Genomic DNA, 16,442 nt, shown 5'->3' with positions numbered 1-16,442 from the left:
TTTAAACTCATTATAACAATATTATGAGCCATACTGATATTATAAATTCGAAAGCGTGTCTGCTGCGAGTCGATATTTACAGCTGAAGAAATATTAATTAAATTTAATAATAGTAATAAACACAGCGCACAACTGATAGAAACCTTTAATTTTTATTTTGTTATAAATACATCTTACTTCTTACTAATATTATAAACGCCGAAGTTCGTTAATGTGGATGCATGAATATTTATTACGCTTTCACACAAAAACTAAACTAAATGGATTTTAATAAAACACAATAATATAACTTATACATAAGAATAACACATAGGCTATAAATTTCACACGTTTGAAAACGCGGGCATAATTAGTATATATATTATATACACATAGAAAATACCCAGAACGATAAAAATAATAATGTATTGCAACACGATCATGTGTAGTTTTCTAAATATTGTTTATTAAATATTTTAATTAAAGTTGCATTCTATTACTATTGTATATTTTTTTATAGACACTCCATTTAATAAGTTCTATCAATTTCCATTATGACTATTACAGTAATACAAGTAGGGCATCATGGCAATCATTAGTTTACAAGACAGCTCACAAATCACCAATAAAACAATACGACTTTATGACCAAAGCCATCCATTGAGAAATTTATAGACCTTATCTACGCGATAGTGTCTACAAAAGCACAACTTTGCAGGCTCGGCACGGTTTGTTTTATAAACAATGAGAAAATCCCTAGCACGCTTTCTACAACATACATCAAGTATTCTTAGGCCTTACTCGATAAGTTGGTGAGATCAAAACAAGTATGCTCTAAAACTTATTCTATCTGGGCTGGGTAGAGACGCGTTGCTAAGTGAAAATTTTAAGATTCCCATCTCGTATTCAGTGGATAGAATCGGTGTGCCGCAAGGTACACTACTAGGTCCACTTTTGTTTTGTTCGTATAAACTCGACAATAAACAGTTCAGTTGGTGAGCAGCGGAAAGTACACTTTACGGTACTGATTTAGCGGTTGGATAAGTTTCTGCATGAATTCAATTACTGCAGAGAGCACTGACCCGCGCGTTGTATGCATTGAGCTGGACTTATTGCCGATTAGGCGAGGAATTTAGGTATTTGTACTATTTGATTATGTTTAATTGTCGTGCAAATAACAGAGACGACGGCGTATTGGTGTTTTCGCGTCCATTATTTTTTTTTGCAAATAGTTTTAACCAATTTCACACATCACCATCTAATCCTTAACTGTGCAAATCTTGGTGTATGGGTAAAACACAGAATACTTAAATATATTTTATTCATGAATACAGATTTTTAGTGGGCATGGATTAAATCAGTACCCATTAAAATATAAGATAGTAAATGCCGATATAGTATAGCGATTTACTGTCTTATAATTGTATGACGTCACTGTTAATAAGTATAGAAGGGTAATTAAAATATTAGGTATAAATACTTTCATACCTAAATAATTATTGTAATAATATGCGACACATATCCCTATATTTATCGTATATTATTATAAAGAAATAGACTTTGAACGAAGTTGTCTGCTCTGACGTGGTCGCTAACTATGGGCCCCATCAACAAGCTCAGAGTCACTCAGAGGGCAATGGAGAGGGCTATGCTCGGAGTTACTCTGCGTGATCGAATTAGAAATGAGGAGATCCGCAGAAGAACCAGAGTGACCGACATAGCCCGAAGAATTGCGACTCTGAAGTGGCAATGGGCAGGGCACATAGCTCGTAGGACAGATGGCCGTTGGGGCAGTAAAGTCCTCGAGTGGCGACCACGGACCGGAAGACGCAGCAAGGTGGACCGACGATCTGGTCAAGATCGCTGGAAGGCATTAGATGCGAGCAGCGCAGGACCGATCGTCGTGGAGATCTTTGGGGGAGGCCTATGTCCAGCAGTGGACGTCTTCCGGGCTGCGATGATGATGATGATGATGAAGTTGTCTGCGTGAGTACGTCTGTTTTTTCTATTTCTTCCGTCTAGCGGCATGTTTTGTAAACTGACTTACGGTAGAAGGGTAGCAGTGAAAGTGCAGTGCATACCATCTTAGTCTTTTGGAATGGCAGCTTATGATGGTTACTACAGGCGTCATATGATATCGTAATTTTTTTTTGACTACTCTAATGCTGTTGGCCGCTGCTGGCTTTTACAGCTTCACCAGACGTTAGGGGGCGAGTGCAGATGGCACTCCAAACCCGCGAAAGAACTTATGGAGCAGCTAAAGGCCAACTCCTGCCTGACGGATACGACTTTAGTCTGAGGGCACCACGAGGGGTTCGAACCTCGGCTCAGGCCGTCGTAATATCGATCCCCGTTTGAATTGGACGGGGGATCGATCGGAGGGAGATATCGTAATGTACGTATTGCTGTTGATGTAAATAGGCGACGGCTACCACTTATCATGGGTTTAGTCGTCAGTTTGTTTGCGTTTTCCAAATAAACAAAGTAATGACTATATATGTATATTTATTTAAACTTTATAGTTGAATCAACTCTTAATTAGTACTGAACAGATCAAAGTGCGCTAGGCGCAGAAAAAGAAAAGAAAGGGTGATCATTTATCGCGATTATCGCTGGGTAATTAAAAACTGTTTTGCTGTCGGCCCCTTTACTATCAGTTGTGTGAAATGAATGAATTGTCAGCGGCAAACCAGTTATTTATATCTAGTTCGTTTTTACTTGCATACCTTTTTATTGAGTCGAGTAAATTACTATAGGGCAATAATAGCGAACCATTTTTTACTGGAGATCGTTCGATTCCTTTATTTTTTAAAGGGGCATATAAAATACAAGAATAACATACTGTCACGACTATTATGCCGGATGACTTTGTCAATTATCGACGTCGTGTTGAAGGCAAACCTTAAGATTTCACGGGATATATGTGAAGCAAACAGGACCGTGGGTGAGCCTACCTCTATATCTCGGATAAATTTTTGGGTTTTATTGTCCGTACTGCCTTCACCATTGAGAAATGTAAGTAGTTTGACACACATAATTATTTTTTATATCTGTCGGCCAGATTTGAACTCACGACCTTTTAGGTTTTAACCACTAAGCAATAAAGTAGCAAAGAACTAAGGGAATAAGTTTTATATAAAAGTACGAGTCATATATTTAAAAAATGTGCAATTAACTGCCGGACTTATATCATAGTAGTGACCCGTTACGTTTTTGCATAGGTAGACGTTTAATAGCTCTTTTTTTTAAACCTTGGGTTACATTATTGAAGTTTTTGTAGGTATACCAAATTTTTTCTAGTCATAAATATGGTCATGTGACGCAGAGATAATGTAATTATTATGGTGAAAGCATGTATAATATCGGTTCAGTAATTTTTGAGTTTATTCCTTACAAATATATAAAAATGTTATTTTTTCCTGTTAAAAGTTTTATTTTTTGTACTCACGACCGAATGATCATTCAGATTTTGTCTAGTTAATAAATCTCTACGCCGCAATGCTCTATATTTTATTAAGTTTAATTTACAATGTATATTTTTAGATGTAGATTCCTAAATTGAACCTAATTGTTTTATATTTAAACTTAAATTAGACGGCCTCGGTGGTCTAGCGGTTACTCGGTCGCGGGTCAACTTTCGCATTGTGCATTTGTATTTATGAGTATGATTATTTATATCGGTCTATGTGTTTCCTATGTATAAGTATCTTATTATGTTTAACCATATTGAACCACAATACATTGTATTTAATAGTTAAAAAACTGCATTTCTACCTATGTGCACACAACGGTATAATGTCTAGTGTACAGTGCAGCAAATAAAACACGGCTCGTCTAAATTTAATATTCATTATGACTTTTTTCATCGACTGCACATTTTTTAACAGTTATCCAGTGTTTTATGAGATTACGATACAAAAGCGTTAGACCGTTTCTTAATAATCATCTCTGATATTGTCTTCATTAGATCACATAATTGCTGCTTATCGAATGGTAGTTTTAAAATATGACTATTATACAGTTTTCAAAGGAAGTTGTTTTGTGGTAGAAATAGGTGAGACAAATCTCAGTATCAGTACAGTATCCGGGCAGACGATTATGTACGAAATCTACCCAGGTACCAAATTCAAATATATATATATTACTTTGTATACATTACATTCTATATTATAAACTAGTACAAGCCAATGGTTGAAATTCGATCTTTATAAATTTAAATTATAAGTTTGGACATTATTTAGGTTCTGTTGTCAAAGACATAGATTATTTTGATAACAGCACAGAAAGAAACCTCGATTCGCTGAGTTGACAATTAACATTCTTTCACATTGACGTTCTGTTATCAGCTGTTTTATACAATATAATAGTGTGTGTAATATTTTTTTATTGTTTTAATGTATAATAAACATTATATACATATTTAAAAAAAATTGGCATTTTGCACTCCTTCTCTGTATAACCTATAATTATGCGAAATTTCATATACCTCCATCCGCACAATTTCCGTAAATAGCGATACAAAGATTTTACTTTACGCATTAATATTATGATATATGTACATTATATTATTGTATTTATTGTAAATAGAAAGCAAGTTAAATAGCAGAACATTTAAAATAGGGCGCAATTCTCTACCGCATTTGTGTTCCACTTGATGTATTTTACTAGTTGTAGTTGACACGTTACGCTCCGCTGTGTTACGGTTCAAATTACAAACTGTTCTATTATTTTTTGAACCATGAAAATAGGTTCAAGTATCCACTCTTACCGTAACTTTTGAAGCTCAAAAATGTCAAGTTTTTTTATTGGTGTCTACACGATTGGGTGAACCCAAAATTGAATTGATGAACGTTTTAATAAGAGGGGTGACAGGATTGTTTCTAGTAGGTCCATTTTAGCTCAACCTCAATGCAGTCTTCCCTCCTGGAAACCACCACAGTTAGTTGGTGTATACGATTGCTTTGACTCATTGTTATCCTGCTCTATCCTGCCCTACTGATGCCCCGTCAACGTAATCCGTTACTGCAGGCCACATCATCTTCAGACTTAACAAGATAACAGAATATGGATTTTTAAAGACTTCACCACTGTTATTGGGTATGCAGATTGTCAACATTGACGCTGTATTGAACGCAACAATAGCCTTGCCCACACACCGCTGTATTAAATTAAGTTTGTCTCTCAAATTTATATTTTGTTTATTATTCATGTTTTCATCGTAAAGGAGTTAGTTAGAAATATAAATTGACACTTTTTTTAGTACCAGTTAGACTTGCAACCTTTGGCCTTAAACTACTAGTCTATCATTATAGACTGACTGCTCTCAGACATCCAATTACTTCTTCATTATAATTAACGTTTACAATATTATCATAGTTTCTGAGAAATAAAAAACGTATCATATTAATTGTGAATTCAGCATGTTTCCCTACTTACACTTCTTAACATGATTCCCATAGAATTTCTCTCTCATTGTGTTAATTAATGAAGACATTCATTTACTATGAACCTCTTGGTATTATATCTGTTGCACTATACAAGCATTGTTTTAGAAATCTATTTATTTTATGGTATGTCATTGGAATGGATACACCGTGTTAACCATAAAAATATTGGACATATATGGATATCTATTTCAATGGTACATTATGTTCTTCGAAGATTACAAAAAATGTAATGAATATAAAAAGATAAGTTCCTTGCCAGTTCTTCAACTAAAGTAGCTAGTCGGACTGGATGGTAGGGATTGTGATAAAAAAATATGATTAAAATGTTCTTATGATATGATTAAATAATTATTATTTTACCTTTATACATATGGACTCCTAAACTCAATGTTTAGTAAATATTTTGTAACAAGAAGTGCCTACTTTGAATGTAATAAAACACACACCCCACTTCCAATCAATTAAAATATATAATAAAATAATTTTGGAATAGAATAAGTAGCACCAGAAATCGTCCATTTGTGATGTTAAAACACAAATTAGAGGTCTTTATAAGTATAGTGTCGAATATTGCAATAACATATATTATATAGTATATAGCTTTGAAACTGTGAAAGGATTTCTAGAATAGGTTTAGATTTTTCCTCTTTGCAATATTAGTAGGTATACATAACAAAACAGAATCGTCATTGCATCTAATTTTTAACAATACGGCTTCAATAAACCCGTCTCACCTAGACCAAACCGATACAAGAATTTCACTGCTCTAAATTGGTTTTCAATTGCCACCAATAAGTATTTAAATTAATTCAATGTGATCAATTATTAGTCGAGCCGGATCTCAGATCTTCAATGCTGAGATTAAGGCCGTCTATTGAATTGACTTTTGCTTCCACATTTTTTTTTCGGGTATCCATTTTGTGTATTTCTCTAAAGCATGTCTATTTACTTTCTACTTTAAACGAGGCTCGTCTGTCTTTGATTTGTGGGTTAAGTTGAGGTAGGTCAGGTCAGGTAATTGTGAACTTTGCCATGTTTCTGCTGTTATTATTTGATGGCATGTATTTTTTACTTATTTCTTTTTTCTAATAATTGGATTTGATACTTAAAATTCAGTAGATTTAAACAGTTAGAAACTACAATTACTTTGCACCTCATACAAGTTGCATGATGTGTTGGTACTGGAGAGGTATGCAATACTCGCACTTTAAATAGTGATACATGCCGTTTTCTTTTTATTTTTATTTCCATATTTTTTTTTATCAATAATTCTTTATAAATTTTTGATAAAAAAATATAGTATATCTTGAACATTGATTATATCACTGTAGTAGTTTTTAATAATACAATAATAGGGTATTATATTTGGTTAATTTCAAAATAACTGATATTTATTTTTCCATGTTTCAGTGACCTATAATAGGAGTTTTAAAGTTACTGATACATAAATTATTTGATTATAATTAATTACAATTTATCTTCACCATAAATTTTATTAAAATCTGTTCAGACGTTTAGTCGCGAATAGGTTATAAACAAACAGACAAAAATACTTAGCATTGATATAATAATAGATATAAAAAAGTATCAATACAACAGTACTTATTCCATTTACATTACAAGTATCTCTTGGTCGTAGAGTAATTTTTTATATAGCCTACAGTCTATACATAGAGAATATTCAAAATCGGATAAATAATAGCCTAGATAACTCCGAACATCCAAACTCACAAACTTTACCTGTTTATAATGTTAGTATAGACAATAAGATTGATTAAACAAAACTTGCCATATCTTTTTCCTCGTCAAGACCCACTGAACACTGACCTTTACATCACCCATCAACGTCGAAGGATCGTGAATTATTGGAGTTTAACATTAACAATAGCGGGCACGGATTCGAACCCGTTATACTGTTCTCAGCGGGCACCGGTGACGCCCCCGAAATTTAAATTAAATTTAACCGTGTCAAAAGTCAATCTGACCTAAATCTATCTCGTCTTATTATCAAGTGTAATTCTTTATATGAGTATATAATTAATACGTCAATAGTTTTTATTATCTACTAAGTTGCACTCGTGCTATATAGCGCATGTTTAGTCGTCTAAAAAATGTAGGCAAGTGCAATGGTAAAATCCATCTAGTATTTATTCAGTTTATTCATTGCTAGTGCCAAGCACCGTTGTTTAAGTATTCTGAAGTTTTCTATATTTACGGCGCAATTTTCTGAAAATTTCCATCCATAATAATAATAATAAATAATCTCTGTACAATTCACACAGCGCCATCTAGATCCAAATTAAGCTACCTAAAGCTTGTGTTATGGGTACTTGACAACTGATACAAATACATAGATATGTTTTTTTTTTTTTCGTAAATACATACATATTATACATAGAAAATACCCAGACCGATACAAACAATCATACTCATGAATACAAATGTTTGTGCCGTGCGAGGAATCGAACCCGCGACCATCGGACGTAAAGCGGTCTGCTTGACCGCTAGACCACCGAGGTCGTCAAATCCATATTAGGAAACAATAAAAAAAAAGATGAATGAAATCCATTTACTCATTCTCAAGTTTTATCTTATGTCATACTGCCGCCGGATGGATCCCCATGGGTGTAATTATAATAATATTCGCAATTTTAATTAATGATAATTGAATTTTTATTTTATTTTAACACAGCACGAGGTACTCACTAATAATATATCATTCTATAGGTGAAAGAATTATTGAATTAACCTATTTCAATAATTTTAAGTATTTGAGTTGGTCTTTTACAAACACACAATCAAATATTTCCTCTTTAAACTTACTACTTACTTATTCTTAGTGTATATGTATATATACCTGTGTTTATGTTGTAATTTTTATGTCATTTGAAACGCCAGCAAGCTAATAGCGCACCTGCTAGTAATCGGTAACCGTTGTCATAAATACGAATAGTGCTATAGACATAACGTTCTCATATGACGCCCGTGATACCATTCCAGAGGACAAATTACAGGAAAAAACACATGACATCACAAATTAACCTAAGTTTTTGCGTTTATTTAAATTAAATAATTTTAGCACTGAACTCCTAATTGCTAGATGTCAATAAAATAGTGTATAGATAGTGTTATAACTTTATGTTTAAATTTTAAACTTTATTTTAAGTTTTAAATTTTATGCTTTACTTTTTATTATTGTTGCGGTTTGTTTATTATTACAATAATTATTTCTTTTTATAATACATTTTTAAAAAAGTGTTGTTTTGTTTTCTATTTATTTATTTTATTATAGCCTTTCTGATTTCAATTGATTTCTTATTGATCAAATTGTGCAATATTGTCGCCGCTAAAGTATTCCTTTTAGGCCACTCCAGTACCTAAGACGTTTGGTTTTGATCACCAATTAATATGTTAGCTTCTTCGAGCTACTTTAACTTTCATTGCGAATTCTATCACTTGTATTCTCTGAGCATAGCTGTCTTTACAGCACAGCCTTCTTCATAAAGATTTTGTATCTTTACCATTACATTGTGTTCTGTATCTGGTAATTTTTTACAACATAAGCTGCTGCTAACCCAGCTGATTAGCTACGATAAGTTGACAGGACAATTAAAAGTAGTAATAAAAATTAATGTCCGTAAGTGACCAAAACTCTCCTACATGAATACTTTCAATTTGACAATTGTCAGTGGTAAAAACTTTTACTTAATAATAAACATCATAAAACCTTATAATGCTACCATTCATTTCATTGTTGTCTAAAAATGAATTGTGTCGTGGTTTTCATTTTAAGATTAATATGTGAGATAACGTACACCACAAATGCCGCCGTACGTTTAGCCACAAATGGAGGAAAATACAATAACATTTAATCTAGCAACAATTTAAGTCCAGGTACTGTAACGGTGATTTTATCACAGAGTACCTTACATGTAGAACCACACAATGTAACAAAGATTTTTCAAATTAATATATTAATTTATTATTTACATAACCTAATTGTACAACTAAGAACCTAAAATTAAAAAGCTTAAAAAAATATAATATGATGACTAAAATATATTATTAAAAGGGGTCCCTTTAGGCAACGTTCAGAAAATACTGGCAGCGTTCCCTCTTACTTAATAAAATACATACCATTTTTACATACCACTGGTGCCTATGATCGATCAATTGACACACGATAAAAATTGTAACTCTTGTCGGCCTTTAAAATTGATTGTTATTTTTAAAATAAGACCTAAAGTAATTGCATTCGTATGAATTCGGGGCAAAAGGTTAGCATATAATAAATATATATATGTAAGTATCGTAGGACACAATTTCTAAATACATTGATACTCAGCACTTAATATAGAGAAATAATGAAAACAATGCTAGAAGCATATCAAATAATTCTAATATGTAATTTGAATAATCTTTTAATAATGATATTTTAAAAGATTATTTAATTAATCTTTTAAAATATCATAATTCCTATCTCATCTATACACATACATGTCTGGATGCCTGGACCTCTGCCAATAAGTCATGTTATCTGAAATGATGCAACTTAAATACCTGATCGTTAAAAGACTTTGTAGGAAGGTGTAACTAGGATAGTATTAATACATAAAAGCTTGAGTTGCAGAAATCTAAATCCACATTTTATATAAGAATTTAGCAAAGCGATGTGTAGAGATAAAATTATAAACCAAATATTTAAATTAATAAAATTAAATGATAGACTAGTTTTTATCCCAATACTCCCTGTATTGGGATAAAGCTACTAGGGAACTTTTTGGGTATTAAATTATAAGAACAAACACAATTATTACCGCATGATGAATTGTAACAACAATTATTACCGGATTACCTATTAAAATATAAATCTAAATAAGTGTACTGTAACTACATAAATCTCACACATTTATAACAAGGTATTAAGAGAACCAAAAACCAGGGTAAGTATATACATCAAACGAATTAATAGTGTGGTTGTATCAGATCATTAAGGTAAGGAAAGACTATTTTTAGCATTCAGATATCTCTGCCTACTTGGTAAGAAACCTAGTTGCAATTGACAGATAGGCAAACGGAAATTATTAATTAATGATTAGACCAGAAACTGTCTATTTGAGTTAATAATTAAATTAAATTATTTCAAAAGAAATTGAATAACTCTGGATGACTCTTTATTACGAATTCATGTTATTGGGTAGTTTGTATTCACACAAACTCTTAAAGTGTAAATGGTATATTTTATTTTTCATACCTATTCTTCTTAGCTAAAACTGCATTCCAAAGAGCAGCAGTATGTTAAAATATACTATAGTATTCAAAAGGGCTTATATAAAACTTATTTGTAGAATTCTAATAGTAACCATCTAGTTCTAAACTAAGCAGAGTTTATACTATTGTTATTAGAAAATATTAATTCCTTTATATTTCAAATATTCATAGAGAAGTATATTGTCTATATTTGTATATAATCAGGAATATAAATTTTGTATTGTGCTGGAAATGAATCTGAGATCACAGAAAGTAAGGTGTGCTTAATATAAAACACTGTGATCGTCAAATCATAATATGCTTAGATATAAAGGCAACTTTTAAAACACTTTTATTCTTGCCCACAGCAATATTTTACCGTATCATGCTTCCATATATTAAATGCATGGCGTATATTTTAAATTTATAGGTAGGTACATGTCAGTACATGAAGGTGCAATTTCTATGAATATAAATGTAAGAAATGAGGCCAGATGTATATCGGAACTTGTTTTGACTGGGACTGTTTTGATTTAAAAGCTTTCGTAACTTTTGGTATTAGAGATTATCGTATTGTCCCTTTGAGTTTATTATATATATAGATCCGAACTTCGCATGATGACTAATATTGTATTCATCTCGAATTTTTATGAGAATAAAGTCCGACATTTATTGTTCGCTTCTGAAATATGGAGAGAGAGGTACGTACGCAGATAAACTTTTACTCTCAACCTTTGGTAAAAAAAATGTGGCTTTCGTAGATAAAATATCTTAGTTTATATATAAAAAAATATATACTTTTCTATAAAAATAGTTTGGTTGACAGAAACTACTTACATGTAATTTTTGTTGGCTTGTCAATATTTTTCTTTTATTTTTTTTATTATATAAAATTTCCAAAATTTAAGAAACAAACTGTAAAATATGTTAATACTTATGATTAATAATATCATCAAAAACTTACTCGAAAATATATTCCCAATTCACTCGCGGGGTACACACTACACACGACTCGAAAACTTTCGACGTCAGTTTACCGTACGTCAAGTTGCGGCTCACGATTGTCACGACGGACGTGCGTCCTTCTCCGCGGACGCAGATCTACTGGGTGCGGACCATTCGATCGTTCAACTAATATATATCGTATACTAGTTTTCATCGTCTTTCACTGGTTTAAGCTACGTACGATTTTCTGGGTTAATGAGGAGCCTGCAGCCGCGGTGCGTTTTCTAAGCAGTTTCGAATTGACGCGCGTTGGGTGCCGAGAGCAGTGCTCCTCAGATGTTATGCTATACTGGTACATTCGTAAACACGCAGATTTCTTATTCATCGTTTATTTTCTTAAACTATACAAATTATATATGTAAACTAAAAAACTGACGGTCTATATCTTTAGCGGTTTAGCAGATCGCCTTAATTCCGATGGCCGCAAGTTCGATTCTTCGCTTGATACTAATTTGTAATTGTTTGTATTCTATATCTACGTGATTTCTAACCATATTATATTAAAACGCATATAAGTAAGTGTTTTTCTCAAATTTTTACTAATTATATCACCTTTAGATCTAAATTACGATATTTATAAATTATTGAGGCTCAACATGATCAATAATGGTTATTCATAAATTTGGAATACAAACAAATGACGGCACACTCGATAGTAATTGGTAATCATTACTTATATACATGAACAGAGCCTCATCATGCGTTGGCAATGCATGAGGTGTAGTTTCCAGAGGAATAAGATGTCATATTTTGTAATTTTCCTAGTAAAGCGCACCCTTTAAAGCAAGTAAAATTACTCCCGGTTGAAATAGTTGAGACAAAGTACCCCAAACGCACTTCGCTTTGATATACGCAGACAACTTTATTCAAACCTTACATCGATAGATAGTTATGTAATTCAAGTACTTAATTATAATTAAACTCACCGTTAATACGATAACAGAACTCCTAGCACTTTATGTTGAGCTATTCTGGAAAGATTTTTAAAGTTTCTATTAAATTTTCATTCATCTATAGAAAATCACATTATTACCTAATTATATAAGCTACATTATATGTTCAACAACATATGAGATCTCTACAGTAATTGTAGCTGTAAAAACAGGGCAGATTCGGAAAGCAGACTCATTAAAAGAAGACTAAGCAAGAAACTCACGTGTTGCTCTTTTATATAAATGTTGTTCAGCAATATTTTGTGTCAATACAAATAGTAAGATGGACAAAAGTTAAACAATATAATAAATGAAATGAAAAATTAAATAAATTAGTCATAGTTATCAGAGCAGACCTTACAAGCAGCACCCGTTCATAACTATAGCGGATGAGTCCGACACCACTGCGCTCTACCATATTTTAGGGCTCTCAATGAGCCATCCCACCACGCCACCACCTGTCCGGACATTTAAATAAGCATTTTAGCAGTCATATTTTTGTACTGACTGTAATTCTTCTAGATCAAGACACAGCTATTTCAAGCAGGTTAAGGAAAAAGTTGAAGTCGTGGCGTATCAATAACTAAAAAAATTTATGGAAGATCATGTAAGGTGGCAAGGGATCCACCGACAAGAGTTAAACTCTTAAATTATGAATAAATGAATTAGTAGTTCTTTGTTTATTATATGTACGAAGTTTTATATTATTAATAATTATTTTCTTATTCATATAATCGAATTTGATACCCACAACTATTACGACTTAGTTCTACAAAGCACATAACAGTTATCTGTACCATAGTACACAGGCGTCTGCGTGGGTACCTCTGTCTCGCCTATTTCTGTCAACAAGCAGCGTGATCTATAAACTGTGATTTGGTGAGATATGGCAGTGAAATAAATGTACAAGGTTTACTGATACCTTAAGCTGTAAAATCATGCCGTACACTAGGTGTCACATGCCGATGTAACTTGCGTGTTACTCATGTATGTATATTAGAGGTTATGGAGTGCCCTCTGCATTCTTTTTTTCTCCCTAAAAATTGCAAAACCAAGCTGCGACATTAGTTGTAATTTGAATTTAGTAGTAGTTTGGAAAAGTTTAAAAACCAGCTTTACTTTATTTGACTGTAAATGGTTGTATGCCCCAGGGTCATTTGATATTTTGATTTTTGATTATATACAAACTTACATCTCATGACACAAAGATAAGATGAGGCGTATAAGAGGCATAACAACTTATTTCTCAGGAATGGTATCATGGGTGGTACTTGACAACGTGATATTCGTGTACCTACTCGTTTATATATAAGCGATAGTTACTACTTACCAACAGACAAGCCATCAATTTGTTCGCCAATCCAATTCATAAAAATGCATTGAAAATATTATTTCGCTTTCATTCACTCGTTCTTGTTAATTCCATGTCTGCTTTTACGAAATCCAAAAAACCGTTAAATAAATCAATTATACTATTTTACTAATCTTACATTAATATTCGAAATGTCAGCCATCAACATAACTGCGAACATGAGAAACAAATTATACTATATTTATCGTGAAAGTTAACTACTAGGAATTCTTACGAAATTTTCAATTGAGTTGTTTTGAATTATACATCTATATTATAGTCAAAGTTTATGTCTATACATTGATATTTTAGCGATTCTTTAAATAAACAATTTAAATTTATTTAGCAAAGTACATTTATACAAAGTTGTCTGCCTACTAAGAATCTTGCTATAACAGTCAGTTAGAATGGTCAGATACGACAGGGAAATTACAATGTATAATGGCACAATTGAACATGAATGGCAATTACGGTAAGAGTCCACCTAATATATACACGAAGCACCTTATAAACATGCTGTCATATCATACATACGGGCAATATATTGAATGGCATACGTCAGAACTTATGTCGCGAGTGCCATGCCTCTTGTCCTGCAATTACATTGCCATATTCACTCTTTTAACCATAATATTACTTATACAATAATATGTTTGACGGTTAAAATGGGCATATGCTCCCGCAGACATACTGAACAATCTAATTCTACACACGAAGATAAATTTTCCCATAATTCTCATATGTATGGAGAGTGAGTGAATCCGCGAACAAAGTTGCAGGAAATAAATAGCTAGTAATAAATTAATTTGTGGCCGGAAATTGATCGTGGTAATTATTTGTCTATCTACGGTGAGACATCGATAAACTACACTATCGACAAAGACATGGATCGCAGAAATATTATCTTGAATGGCGAGTATGGTAATATTTTTGTTGAAATACTATTAGAGTAACTTATCTTCCTTTTTCTATTTATGTACCTAAATAAAAATATTCTTTAATCAATTATAGTGTATGAATGGTGCATCCGACTGCGCTAACGGTAAACGCTGGCGGGGCGCCAGTGTAAGATGATGGAACGAGGATGAAGTCTGGTCAGTTAGCACATCATGGCGCATTCACCAAGGATTGAACCACGAAGGGAGAACCGTGTCAAGGAGTCATAGAGTCCTATGGTAATGAACCATTCTCCCTATAAAATGAATTATCGAATGTATATAAAAACTTTTGTTTACAATAGCACCTATATAACTAATTTTGGTTGTAGTCATAATTGTTAGGACAAGGTATGTATGAAAGAAATCGTTATGTAAATTATTGAATAATCATTGAAATCATTAAAAAAAAGATCAGTTGGTCAGTTTTATTATAACCAAGATTAGCTAATGCAAAAAAGGTAAAAGTAATCTAAATCTATAATAAAAATGGATATGCAACAAAATGGCTCCACTCAGGGCAGCAAAAGTCAAGCGCTTAAATAGGATAGAAAATGGAAACACACTATACTTGATTTAAAAATAAATGGAAGTAAAATAATAAATAAGTATGATGTCATTAAAGCCCAAATTATATATCAACAGGCGAGGGTTCTAATTAGATTAAACACGTGAACTTTATTTTACGTCAGCTTCATAGCAAGCAAGAAGAGAGACGGCAGTAAAGTTAAAGGGTCGTGTCTTGTTATTTTACTACCGTAACCGTAGGTCCCAGACATGATATGACAACAGTCTTCAACAGTCTTGAAATGACAACGCAAGAGATGTATGGCGAATATCACATAATTACTATACTTATGTATATGTATATAGGCGATAGTAATCAATTACCATCAGGTGGGCCGTAAGCTTGTTAACCGTTCAAGAATAGAATAGAATAGAAAATCATTTATTCAAATAAACTTACATTGTTAACTTGCATCTACTGCTCGTTCGGAAAGCTGTCTCATCACAAGAAGAAGGAGAAAGAAACTTGCGTGTTGCTGTTTTAAATTATTTTATTCGTACTTTACATTTTTAAGTTAAAGTGTGTGAATACAAACTACTACATAATTGACACTAATTCAATTAAATAATCAAATAGAAAAAATATTGAATATGCAAACAACTGGTTAAATAATGAATAAGAGGAAATCAGTCATAGTGATTAGAACAGACCAGTCCGTATAAGCAGCACCCGTTCATGAGTATGACGGATAAGCCAGCCATCACTGCATTCGACCATATTTCAGGGAGCCCAAAGATGAATGGAATTCCTGTCCCATAATAAATAAAAAAACTTCTTTTAACTTAACTCGGAACATCAAATTGAATAATAAGTTTATTTCAATGATAATGATAATAGTCTTCATTCACAAAACAATGTATCACACCATCGTGATATTAACCACTGGCTTTGAACTTCATAACCCTGCTTCTCGAAACACAGAGTAACAAAGAGTACATGTACATATATCTACGTGATTATCATTACTAAGTGAAA

General features: G+C 32.5%; 1 protein-coding gene across 1 annotated transcript in view; it reads right to left on the bottom strand.

Annotated features, from left to right (window-relative positions):
- LOC131849560 (agrin) overlaps positions 1-11,776 on the bottom strand; it is a 58,768-nt gene extending 46,992 nt beyond the window's left edge. The window contains exon 1 of the mRNA XM_059199652.1: positions 11,641-11,776. The gene's annotated coding sequence lies outside the window, so the exon portion shown is untranslated. The remainder of the gene's footprint in view (positions 1-11,640) is intronic.
- Between the last annotated feature and the right edge of the window lie 4,666 nt (positions 11,777-16,442).

This window comes from Achroia grisella, unplaced genomic scaffold (genome assembly GCF_030625045.1).
Source record: "Achroia grisella isolate CSIRO2021 unplaced genomic scaffold, CSIRO_AGI_Agris_v1 utg660, whole genome shotgun sequence".
NCBI classification, from domain to species: domain Eukaryota; kingdom Metazoa; phylum Arthropoda; class Insecta; order Lepidoptera; family Pyralidae; genus Achroia; species Achroia grisella.
The sequence above is the reverse complement of the archived record's forward strand: the minus strand, read 5'-3'. Positions and strand labels throughout refer to the sequence as shown.